General features: G+C 37.0%; 1 protein-coding gene across 1 annotated transcript in view; it reads left to right on the top strand.

Annotated features, from left to right (window-relative positions):
- PIP4P2 (phosphatidylinositol-4,5-bisphosphate 4-phosphatase 2) overlaps positions 1–13,701 on the top strand; it is a 93,469-nt gene that overhangs the window by 77,591 nt on the left and 2,177 nt on the right. The window lies entirely within an intron of this gene.

Here is a 13,701-nt window from a genome sequence, read left to right as displayed (position 1 = left end):
GTCTACAGGTGGATGGTACATTCATTACAATTGATGTACAATATTGAAGCATTGCTACTAATGGTCAATGGTTTATATTTTGGATTTACACTTTTATAGATTTTGATGAAACTTGAAGTGGCCTGTATCCATTATTGCAAGATCATACTGAACAATTTGAATGCCCTAAAAATACCCTACATTCTATCTATTTTATTCTTCCCTCCCACTCCCCTCGGAACTAAGTTTCAATTTTTGAAGAGTAATATTCATTGTTACTTGCAATAATATTGAGGGTTTGACATATTTGTCCAGTTTTTTTTTTATCAGTTACTGCCTATATTCTCAAGAGATTCTTGTTCCTCTAATTGAGAACATAGCAGGACTCCCCAGGATGGGAGTTTAATGTTTTCTTGTTTATCATGTGGTCTTCACCCACTGATGTAAAACACTGTAACAAGATGAACACTTATATATTACATAAAAGCCTGCCCCTGGTGCTTCCTATCCCACATACACCCCCATATCTAACACCCTACACTAGTAACCCTCCCCTGCCATATTTGCCAAAAGAACATTTCCAATATTGTAGTTTTAACCACAGACCTACAAATCCCCAGAGTTCACCCACTCCTTCCCCCAACCCTCCTCCCAGTTCCATGGATAGTCCAACTGAACCCCCACCCTACTTCCCTTCACAGACCAGCACCACTGAACCCAATCACATCACTGCAGCACTGTCATGAAAACTCATATATTTATGGAGATTAAACAACACAATCTTAAGTAATCAGTAGGTCAAAGAAGAAATAGCAAGAGAAATCAGTAAATATATTGAGACAAATGAAAATGAGAACACAATATATCCAAACTTATGGGACACCTCAAAGGCAGTTTTGAGAGGGAAACTCATAGGCCTCAATGCTGACATTAAAAAAGAAGAAAGAGGAGCTAAAATGAAAGACCAAACTGCACACCTAGAGCAACCAGAAAAATAAGAACAAACTAACCCCAAAACAAGTTGAAGAAAAGAAATAATAAATTTCAGAACAGAAATAAATGAAACTGAGAACAACAACAACAAAAAAATCCCCAATAGAATCAGTGAAACCAAAAGTGGTTCTTTGAGAAGATCAACAAATTGACAAACTCTTAGCTAGTCTAACAAAGAAAAAAGAAGACACAAATAAATAAAATCAGAATTGAGAGAGGGGCACGTTGCAACTGACGTGCAAAAATAAGAGGGATCTTAAGAGGATACTATGAACAACTATATGCCAAAAAACTAGACAATATATACGTAATGGAAAAATTCCTAGAAACACATGAACAACCTACACTGACCCTAGAAGAAATAGAAGACTTCAACAAACAAATCACAAGTAAAGAGACTGAACCCATCATCAAAAACCTCCCCAAATGAAAAGCCCAGAGCCAGATGCTTCACAGGTGAATTCTACCAATCATTCAAAGATGATCTAATACCAGTCTTGCTCAAGCTATTCCAAAAACAGAACAGGAAAGAATGCTACCAAACTCATTCTATGATGTCAATATCACCCTAATACCAAAACCAGATAAAGATACTATGACAAAAAAATTATAGACCAATATCTCTAATGAATATAGATGCAAAAATCCTCAAGAAAATACTTGCAAATGGGATCCAAAAGCACATTAAAAGAATCACACACCATGATCAAGTCAGTTTTATCTCAGGTATGCAAGGGTGGTTCAACACAAAACAATTAGTGTAATAAACCACAACAATAAATTGAAGAAGAAAAATCACAAGATCCTCTCCATTGAGACAGAAAAGCCATTTGACAATATACATCCTTTCTTGATTAAAAACACTCCAAAAGATAGGAATAGAAGGAAACTTTCTCACCATGGTAAAATGCATATAAAAAACCTACAGCTAGCATTGTACTCAACAGGGAAAGACTGAAACCTTTCCGGCTAATCAGGACAAGATAAGGATGCCCAGTGTCACCACTGTTATTCAGTATTATGCAAAATGTTCTAGCTAGAGCAATTAGGCTAGATAAAGAAATAAAAGGCACCCAAATAGGAAAGAAAAAAGTGAACCTTTTGCTCTTTGCAGGTGATATGATCCTATACCTTGGAAACCCTGAAACATCCACAGCAAAGTTACTAGAAATAATAGATGAGTTCAGCAAAGTGGCGGGATACAAAATAAGTATCTAAAAATCCAGTGTTTCTGTACACTATTGATGAGCAATCTGAAGAAGAAATCAGAAAAAAATTCCATTTATAATAGTGGCTAAAAGAATAAAATATTTAGGAAAAAACTTAATCAAAGACATAAAAGATGTGCACTCAGAAAACTACAAAACATTGCTAAAAGAAACCAAACAGGACCTAAATAAATGGAAGGACATTCCGTGTTCATGGACTGGATGACTGAATAGTGTTAAGATGTCAATTCTACTCAAAGTGATTTACAGATTCAACACAATTCCGAGTATAAAGGCAGCCTACTCAAAGGGAAGAAGCATTTGCAAACCACATAATCCGATAAGGGTTTGCTGTACATGCTAAGATCACACAATTCAATGATAGACAAGCCACCCAATTAAAGAATGGGCAAAAGACTTGAACAGACATTTTTCCAAAGAGGCAATACAAATGGCCAGAAGCACATGAAAAAATGTTCAATATCACTAGATATTGGGAAATGCAGAACAAATCTACAGTCAGAAACCATATCACACCTTATAGAATGGCCATTATTAAAACAAAACAGAAAACTACCAGTGCTGGAATGGACATGGAGAAACATGAACATCCCTCCACTGCTGGTGGGGATGTAGAATAGTTCAGTCTCAGTGGAAGACAGCTTGGTAGTGCCTCAAGGAGCTGAATATAGAACTGCTGCATAATTCACCAATCTTGTTATTAGGAATATTTCAGAAAAACTGAAAGTAAGGACACAAACTGACATTTGCACACCAATGTGCATAGCAGCATTATTTGTCCAAATATGGAACTAGTCCAAGTGTTCATCAGCTGAGGAATGGATAAACAAAATGTGGCATGGGAAGTGGATGTGGCTCAAGCGATTGGTCTCCTGTCTACCATATGGGAAGTCCAGGGTTCGATTCCTGGGGCCTCCTGGTGAAGTCAAGCTGGCTTGTGCAGCGAACTGTCACAAGCGGAGAGCTGGCCCATATGAGTACTGCCCTGCTCAGCAAGCTGGCCTGCGTGGAATGCTGGCCTGCGCAGGAGTGCTGGCCTGTAGAGGCAAGCTGGCCTGAATGGAGAGCTGATGCAGCAAGATGGCAACAAAAAGAGACACAGAGGAGAGACAATAAGAGACACAGCAGACCAGGGAACTGAAGTAGCATAAGAGATTGAGCACCTCTTTCCCACTCCAGAAGGTCTGAGGATTGATTGCTGGTGCTGCCTAAAGAGAAGATAAGCAGACACAGAAGAATGCACAACAAGTGGGCACAGAAAGCAGACAGTGGTGAGGGATGGGATGGAGGAAGAAATAAATAAATCTTAGGAAAAAAAGAAAAAGAAAAATGTGATATACACATACAATGAAATACTATTCAGCTATAAGAAGATACGAAATCAGGATGCTTATGAAAACATGAATAAACAATTAACATAGAAGATATTATGTTGAGGGAAATAAGACAGACACTAAAGGAGAAATATATGGTTTCACTAACATGAACTAAATATGATGAGTAAACTCACAGTGGTAAACTCTAGAGTATAATTGACTAGGAAATAGAAGGTGGCTTGAGAATGGGAGATGATGCATAATGTATATAACAGTCTGAATAATGTTAATTGAAAAATGTAAATGAATAGAGTTGAGAATAACACATTGTAATGAGTATAACTAACACTCTATAAATGTGACTGTGGCTGAAAGGGGTAGTCTGGGGAAGTGAATGGCAATTGAAAGGAAACTAGTGTGTAATCTAGGGAATGTATAACAGTTATTTGGTGGTGGATGAAGATTGTGGCTAATAGAATAAATATAAGAATGCTCTTCTTTTACAGAGTGCTAAGAATGTAGTGATATGCCAGAAAATTGCAACTAATGTAACTTGTGGATGATAGTTAACATTAATATTTTAATATTTTCCAGTAATGACAGGAAGATATTTTTTAATACTAAGTAACAACAATAGGAGTATAAGGGGGTGTGGGATTTTTCCTTTTCAAGTAATGAAAACATTCTAAAATTGACTGAGTTGATGACAGCACAACACTGATAAAAGTGAAAGTCACTGAGTGTACACTTTGAATGGATTGTACATAGCATTGGGCTATATAACACAGAGAAGCCAGTGATGGACTGTAGTTAACAGAACAAATACGAGAACATTTTCTCCTGAACGATAATATATATATAAAATTAATATAGGGTGTTAATTATTGGGTGGGTTGGGGGAAAATACACCAAGTGTAAGATATGAGCTATAATTAGTAGTAATATTTTGACAAGGCTCTTTCATAGTTTGTAACAAATATTTCACAGCTATGCAAGGTGTTGGTGATAAGGAGATATATGGGAGCCTTGTATAATGATGTGCATGTTTGTTTTGTAAATTCACAACTTTTACTATACATTTATTGTTTCCATATGTTCATGTATGAATGATATACTTTAAAAAGTTTATTTAAAAAAATTAAAAAGTGAAAATAAATATATATGTTAAAATAATGAGTTCAACTGTAAATGAATAGAAATAAATTGTAAAACTTTCAAAATAGTAAATGGAAAGTGAAATAAAAGACTCACAATCCATAAGAAGTAGAAGAGGGGAGAAAAAAGCATAGAAAATGCATAAATAATAGAAAGCTAAAATAGGATGGCAAAAATAATCCATATGAAGCAGTTATCAGAATACATAAATTTAGACTAAACATGCTTATAAAACTTGCCAGGAACCATCAGATTAGATTTAAGAATACTTATGAAAATTTTACAGAAGAAACCCCCAATTTGAAAACAGAAAAAAATGAAATAAAATGATGGAAAAAGATATAATCATGCAAACATTAACCAAAAGAAAATGTAGCAAACAAACACTAAACAAAATTAATAAAATAATAATTGCCATTAAAATGACAGAGCTTGCTGACCTCTTACTCCTTATAGAAGTGGAAACCTCAGAGTTTTCCCAACCACTTTAGAGCTAGATATTGCATTTCCTAGCCTCTATTGCAGATAGTTGTGGCCATTTGCCTAAGTACAACTTCTTGATACTTTCCTTATAGACAAAATTTCTTTCCTTGGTTTTCTTGTTTCTTTTCCATTTGGCTGGTAAAGGCAATTGCAGCAGTAGCATTGTACCTGTTGCTGAGTCTGGCCATGCAGAGTTGTATACAAATTCTAGGCTGCACACTTACCCTTGAATCTTACACGTGAGAGAAATAATCTTCTGTTGAAACTACCATATTCTGGGTTTCTTTGTATAGCATTTTAACATGTACCTATCTCATACTCTTTAGGGTAAAATTTTTTATTATGGTTATTTTATCAGGAATATAAAATAATTTTTAACTCCTATGCACTAAATATTATAACTTCAAAATGGATAAAAGAAAAACTGGCAGTTACAAAGCCTATGACCTTGTGGATCAGGTTATAAATACTAAAAGCATTAATACTTTTAGAAGAAAATATTGAAAATATGTATTTTTTTACTTAGAAGTTGTCAAGAGTTTCCTAGACAAGCCATAAAAAACAAACCTTAAAGGAAATGATTATTTTGACTATATTGGAATTACATTACATTGATTTCACTAGTAAAAACTCTACAAAAAGATTTATTAAAAATTAAAAAATTACACAGACTAGAAGATATATGCAGTATACATTGCTAATTGGATTAGAATCCAGATTGTATAAATGTCATGTATGAATCAATAAGAAAAAGACAGCCAAAACCAAGCAGCAATAGATATGAATAAGCAATTAATATAAAAAGAAAACTGATAGTCAGCTAACATTTAAAGATGTTCAGCCTTGCCAGAAATTAGGTTAAAACCACTATGAAAAACCATTCATAGCCATCAAATTGACCAAAATTAGAATAATACCAAATGTTGATGAGGATGTTATTATGTTGTTGGAGATATAAATTTGGCATTTATTAAAGTTGAAGATACGTTGTATAATACCCCCAGCAATACTATTCCTTGGTATACATTTGAGAAATTCCTGTGTTGTATATAAGAAAGTATGTACAGGAGTGTTCAAATCAGCATTGTTAGGGATAAAAATTAGGGACAAAAGAAGCTTTGAATGTACATCAACAAGAAGAATGAGTACATTGGTATATTCATGCAGTAGAACAAAGGTATGAAAATGAATAAACTAGATCTCCACATATCAGTAGGGAAGAGGCTCAAGTAGATAGTGAGCAAATAGAAAGAAACAGAAGCGTATGACTTAACACATAAAGTTTTTAAAAGAGAAATTAACGTAAAATTAGCTATTTAAAAGTGTGCAATTCAGGGGCAAATCATTTAGTACATTCACAGTATTCTCTAACCATTGCCTCACTCTAGCTCTAAAACATTTCCATCATCTCCAAAGGAGACCCTGCACCTATTAAGCAGTCTCTCCCTGTTCCTCTCACCCCCAGCCCTTGACAATGACTGATCTGCTTTCTGTCTCTATGGATTAATCTATTCCGGATATTTCATATAAATAGAACATATGTGAACTTTTGTGTCTGGCTTCTTTCACTTAGAATAATGTTTTTGAGGTTTATCTATATTGTGGCATGTTTCATTACTTCATTCCCTTTTATGGCCAAATGGTATTTTGTTGTATGAATATGCCACATTTTGTTTATCCATTTGTCCAATGGGCATTTGGGTTTCCGCTTTTTGGCTTCTATAAATAGGACTATTATGAACATTCTTGTACAAGTTTTTATGTGGACATATGTTTTTATTTCTACTGAGTATATGCTAAGGAATGGAATTTTGGGGTCATTTGGTAATTCTATGTTTCATGTTTTGAGGAACTGCCAAACTGTTTTCCATAGCCACTGACCTATTTTATATTTCCATGAGTCACATGTGAGGGTTCCATGTTCTCCACACCCTAATCAACACTTGTTATTTTCCACTTTTCTTTTTTTTTTTTTTTTTTTAAAGATTTATTTATTTATTTAATTTCCCCCCCTCCCCTGGTTGTCTGGTTGTCTGTTCTTGGTGTCTATTTGCTGCGTCTTGTTTCTTTGTCCGCTTCTGTTGTCGTCAGCGGTACGGGAAGTGTGGGCGGCGCCATTCCTGGGCAGGCTGCACTTTCTTTTCACGCTGGGCGGCTTTCCTCACAGGCGCACTCCTTGCGCGTGGGGCTCCCGCACGCAGGGGACACCCTTGCGTGGCATGGCACTCCTTGCGCACATCAGCACTGCGCATGGCCAGCTCCACACGGGTCAAGGAGGCCCGGGGTTTGAACCGCGGACCTCCCATATGGTAGACGGACGCCCTAACCACTGGGCCAAAGTCCGTTTCCCTATTTTCCACTTTTCTTATACCCATCCTAATGATTGTAAAGTTGTATTTCATTGTGGTTTTGATTATTTCCATTTTCCTAATGATTATGGCATTTGTTTATCTTCTTTGGAGAACTGTCTACTAAAACTCTTTGCCCATGATTCAGTTGGGTTGTCTTTTTATTGTTGAATTTAAAAGTTCTTTATACATTCCAGGTACTAGACTCTTATCAGATATATGATTTGCAAATATTTTCTCATATTCCGTAGGTTGTCTTTTCACTTTCTTTATATTGTTCTTTGATTAAGAAATGTTTTTAATTTTGATGGAGTTCAATTTATCTTTTTCTTTCTTGTGACAAAGTTTTAACACTTGCAAAATAACGCTATATGTTGCATGCAGAGAATGCATACTCACTAAATGTGTAAAGAGATTTTATTACCCATGCAGTAGGTATTTGTTGGTCATTGCCTTAACTTTTTCATGAGATGGCACTTGTACTGTGGGGTAGCAGTAGGTCATGTCCTGTGGGGTAGCAGTAGGTCATGTCTTCTCTAGAAAGACTAAGTTGAATGATAAAAGTGGGTATGGGTTGCCTAACCAGATTCATGACTGAAATTAACGAAATAAACTGTATTCTCTTAACTCATAAAAGAGCTGCTCTGATATTTACTTAGAACATTTAGACTTATTTAATGCATTTTTCTAATAAGCTTAGTTGGGTTCTGTGATGGTTAGGCTATTTTGTCAACTCAGCCAAGTAATTGTGCCCAATTGTTTGGTCAAGCAAGCACTAGGCTAACTGTAATACAAGGGCATTTATGGACTTTAGTTACCATTGGCTTTACTGCAGTAGTAAATCATAGATAGCTGGTTATAATTACATCAATCAGGGAGATTGCCATCAGCAATGAGTGATGCTTAATCCAATCAGTTGAATGCCTTAAAAGGGGACGTGATTCCAGCATTGAGAGAGAATTTCCCAATTCATCTTTGGACAGCCAGCATCTCCCAGAACTCATTAAGAACCTTCATTGGACTTTCATTGTAGCCCCTGGTTGTAGACTGCCTGTGGAACCTGGACCTGTGCATTCCCACGGCTGTGTGAGAGACTCGTATAGAATCGCATACTATTGACAGATATCTCTTGTTGATTCTGTTTCCCTAGGGACCCCTGACTAATACAGCTTGGTACCAGGAGTGGGGTGGGTAAGGAGAAGGATTAGAAATGCCTTGCAAGCTACTGACCTCAGGGCATTCCCTTGCATTTTCTTCTGGTGAGACAGGATTAACTTTTCAGGCAGGGGTTGGAAGGCAGTTTCCTCAGGGCAGACTGGAGGCTTGGCAATGCATGCTGGAGTTTGGCTGGTACATGCATGCATCAGGGCTGGGAGGAGATCCAGACCCCCTGGGGCAGGCTAGAGGCTGGGTTGGGTAGGCTTCAGTTTGGCTGGTACCCACCTCAGGACAGGAAGTTGTTTCAGACTCCCTGGGGCAGGCTGGAGGCTGGATGATACAAGGTTGACAAGGTGTGGTCTGGACAGGGCAGGCCATGCAGTCTTATCTGGTAAAGTCTCAGCAGAATTCAGGGTTCCAATGTCTCCATCAATATCATCATCATCCCATATGTCTCCATCCCAGTTCTCTGGATTCCACTCTTTTCCAATCAATGCTTTCATTTTAACTGCAGAAACCCTGTGGGGTTGAGATTTTAGTTTCCTTTGTAACTCCACTACTCATACAATGAGAGTCTGAGTTTGATTCTCACATATTTCAAGGCTGTGGCTACAGAAGACAAGATTTTCTTTCAGAGCACACATAGAAACTTTTGCATCATCCATTCATGTTTTAAGTTTCAAATTTGAAACCTTTAACTCATCTCTTCCTTTTGTAACAGTATTCAAAGTATCTAGGAGGAGCCAGCCAACATTATTTTACTGTTTGACTCCACAGAACTCTGTTAAGGTGTTGAAAACACTCTCACCCAGATCCTTGCTTCTTATAAGTGTGGAAGTAGAGGAATCCAGTGATGGCATTTTGCATATCTCGATTGCCAACTCATGCCATGGATTGTTAGCAGCCTCTTCGTTATTGGAAATGGATTTGTCAGTACTCTTGAGTACAATTAGGGTAGAGAGACAATTGCAAAACTCCCAGAACCACCTCAGACACCCCATGTTTAAGACTCTATTCCTCAAGAACTACTCCCGGTACCAAACTGTATTAGTCAGGGTTCTCTTGGGAAACAGAATCAACAAGAGATCTCTCTCAATAATATGTGATTCTATGAGTCTCTCACATAGCCGTGGGGATGCATGAGTCCAGGTTCCACAGGCAGGCTGCAATCAGAGGCTGCAATGAAAGTCCGGTGAAGGTTCTTGACAAGTTCTGGGAGAAGTTGGTTGTCCAAAGACAAGCTGGGAAATTCTCAATCCTGGAATCACTTTTCCTTTTAAGGCATTCAACTGATTGGGTTAAGCATCACTCATTGTTGATGGCAACCTCCCTGATTGATGTAATTATAACCAGCTATCTATGATTTACCACTGCAGTAAAGTCCTGAGTTGCCTGTCATGAGCTGGGTATTGTCTGACCTACCAAACCATAAAGTTGGGCATGTACGGCAGCACTCCATAATAAAGTAGAAATGTTATATACAAGATAGGGCTTGAGCGGGTCCTGAAGGCACAAGTAAGTTACATGAGGAAGTAGCCCAAACGCCTGTGGTCACCACCCCTGCCATGTTACCTTCTCTTTCACAGTCCACAACTTTGGCCTCTTGGGGAGTCCCTTACAATCAGTTGTCTGAGGAAGAGAAAACTCGGGCCTAGTTTACACCTGGTTTTACACAATATGCAGGTACCACCCGAAAGTGGACAGCTACTGCACTGAAGCCCCTTTCTGGGACATCCTTGAAGGACAGTAGTCAGGGCAAACCCTCCCAGTGGGCAGAACTTAGAGCAGTGCACCTGGTTGTTCGTTTTCCTTCAAAGAAGAAATGGCTAGAGGTGCATTTGTAAACTAATTCATGGGCTGTTGCCAATGGTTTGGCTGGATGGTCGGGGACTTGGAAGGAACATGATTGGAAAATTGGTGACAAGTATGAGAAACATAAGCCAACTGTGAGGTATAAGACAGGAAAAACCACGACATGCATGCATAGAAGTTAACCAAAAATATTCTAAAGCTAAATATAGCATCAGAGAAATGATCCAATGTCCTAGGAACTCCTAATGGCAAGTTAAATAATAGAGTACAGTATTTAATGATGAGCCCAGTTCATCCATGTGTTTCTGTTTGGGTTCAAGTATACAAGAAAGTTTATGATATATAATTACAACAATATTCATTAATTTAAAAAATAAAGGAAATCATATTTATTAGGGAAGAGTAACCTTTGTGGAATAGCATATTTCTAAAGTATAGAAAATGATGCATTTCTGTATTTCATTTATTCAAGAAATATTTCTTGAGCAATTACTACTAGGTGCTAGGGTATGCAAAAGTTATTAAGATACTTTATTATGTCATTCATTAACAAACAGTGCCTGGCATATGATACATGTAAATTAATATATGTAAGATTCAACTGGGAAGAAAGTTCTAATTGACCATTTAGTCTCTGCTATACTTGTATTATTTTGAAAACTACCAAAATTAGAAGTTGAGAGTGCTAAGTACTACTGGATTTGGAATTTCAGCTGAAAAGTGGTAGCAATATATGCTTTTATGAATTTCTTAGAGGCTTTTTGGCAGTATCTATAAAAGACTTTTAAAAGTTTAATCCTTTTAACTTTATAATCATAATTCTAGAAATTTACATTGAGACAATGAAAAATAAGCACAATGCTTTTTTTAAATACTATACTTAAAATTTTAAAAAATGTATTTACAATACATAAATATTACATTAAAAATATGGGGAATTCCCATTTGGCCCACTCACTACACCTCCCACATTTTCACACATTAACAGCATCCTTCATTAGTGTGGTGCATTTATTAAAAATGATGAAAACATTTTGGAGCATTGCCATTAAGCGTGGATTATAGTTTACATTGTAGTTTACACTCTCTCCTGCACAATTTTTTTGAGTTATGACAAGATATATAATGGCCTGTATCTGTCATTCCACTGTCATTTAGGACAATTCCCAAGTCCCAAAAATGTCCCCATATTATACCTACTTTTCCCCTCTCCTTCCACTCAGAATCTCTAGTGGCCACTGTCTCCACATCAATGATAACAGTTCTTCCATTGCTAGAATCACAATGCCTACAGTAGAATACCAGTTGGTCTACTCTAGTCCATCATTCATTCCCCAATTCTGAGTATTCTGGGATAATGATGCCCACTCCACCTCTAATTGAGAGGGGGCTTAGATTACATGGGGCAGACAGATGGGACTGTCTTGCTTGCAGTTGCAAACTCTTTCTGTTCCTTGGGATGGGGATTGTCCATTATCATCTCTTTGTTAGTTATCCTGGATGAGTCCAGTGAACTGGAGAGTAGGTGTTGAAATGCTGATGAGATTCAGGGCCCAGCTGGCACATGGACAGCCCAAAGATTTAAGTCTCCTGGATAAACACCTATAGTCTCATACTAACTATAGGTTCAAATAGAAAGGTCAAAATAGCCATATGCAGGGAAACCACAACTGAGTCCAACTCTGTTACACAGGGAACATAAATTCCAAAGTAGGGTCTGCTGGAAGGGTGCCGAACTCCTGAGCTGTCTGTCCAGCCTATGGTGTCTGGGTATCTCCAGAGCTCTCAGGAGCCCTGCTATTTGAGGCAATATTTACTTTGGCAGTCAATTAGATCCTGCTGAGAAGTATATAAGCATAACCTCTGGAATGACCTCCCAACTCACTTAGAAGACTCTTAGCCATATAAACTAATTTGTCTTTACCCTTTCCCCATTTTAGTCAAGGTTTTTTTCCCAGTTGCTTTGCTAGTTGGTGCTTGGTAGTAATCCCTTGGTGCCAGGGAGGCTCATCCCCAGGAGTCATGTCCCACACTGAGGGGAAGGTAATGCATTTATATACTGAGTTTGGCTTAGAGAGAGGCCACATTTGAGCAACAAGGAGGCTCTCAGGAGGTAACTCTTAGGTACCCTATAATAATAGGCTAAGTTTCAATTTCACATGTAATGGTTCTCAAGAACAGTCATCACTCTCAAGGGCCCATCAATGGTCCATCCTCCTTTACCAGTCACTGCTGCTGTACTCTGGGAATTCTTGTTGTCTCATTATAGAATGTGACAGAGCTCAGAGTGGGAATTCCCAGAGTGGGAATTCAATATTCTTTTGGTTATTGTGTGAATCTCCACCCACTGTGACAGTGCCCCATGAACACTTGAACACATTCATATCCCTTATAGGAATGCCCCAGGTGAACTTCCTCCCATGCATCCCCCATCTCTGATACCCTGCACCAATGATCCTCCCCTGCTGCAGTTGTAACCCTTCTATGATCCAAAACTTTGTTATAATTGAAGTAAAAAAAAAAAAACCAATTATAATTAATAAGAAAATGAAATAATATAGTTTTAAAAATAATGAATAAAATACAAAAATTTTTTTTTCTAAATTTGAAATAAAAATAAATAAATAATGCTTATGTGGCATTATTGATAATAACAAAAGCACTTTAAGTATCTAATAAGGAATTGGTTAAACTATGTTATATTCATCCATTGGAATTTCAGTTTGAGTATACTTAATGGCATAGGAATATATTCATAATATATTGATAAATTAAGAATAAAACAACACAACTGGAGGAAAATATGCCAAAATGTTGAGCAACTATGTTAGGGGATTATAGGTGATTTTCCTTTTCCTCTCCTAGTTTATTTTCCTTTTTTAAAAAATACTTTGTCTACATAAAATATTAACTGTTTATTAATTGTTATAACCAGAAAAATTCAAATGTTATTTGCAAGATAGCACTGATTGTCTGAAATTCTGGAATAGATCTTTTTGGGAGATAGGTTTTATTTTGGAAGATCATTAGAGACCACGGTATTTGTTTGTAAATATTGTGAATGGCCAAGACTTGAACTTTGTTTAAAGCCATAATACTATATCACAAATTGACCATTTTTTATTTTGGTCACTCACTAAAAATGAAATTTTTTTGCACATGTTTTGTATATCAAGTTGAATAAACAAATAAAGGTATATAAAATAATGTTATTAAATCCAAAGTTGG

The sequence above is a fragment of the Dasypus novemcinctus genome, chromosome 14 (assembly GCF_030445035.2).
Source record: "Dasypus novemcinctus isolate mDasNov1 chromosome 14, mDasNov1.1.hap2, whole genome shotgun sequence".
NCBI lineage: Eukaryota > Metazoa > Chordata > Mammalia > Cingulata > Dasypodidae > Dasypus > Dasypus novemcinctus.
This window is presented reverse-complemented; position numbering and strand designations above follow the sequence as displayed.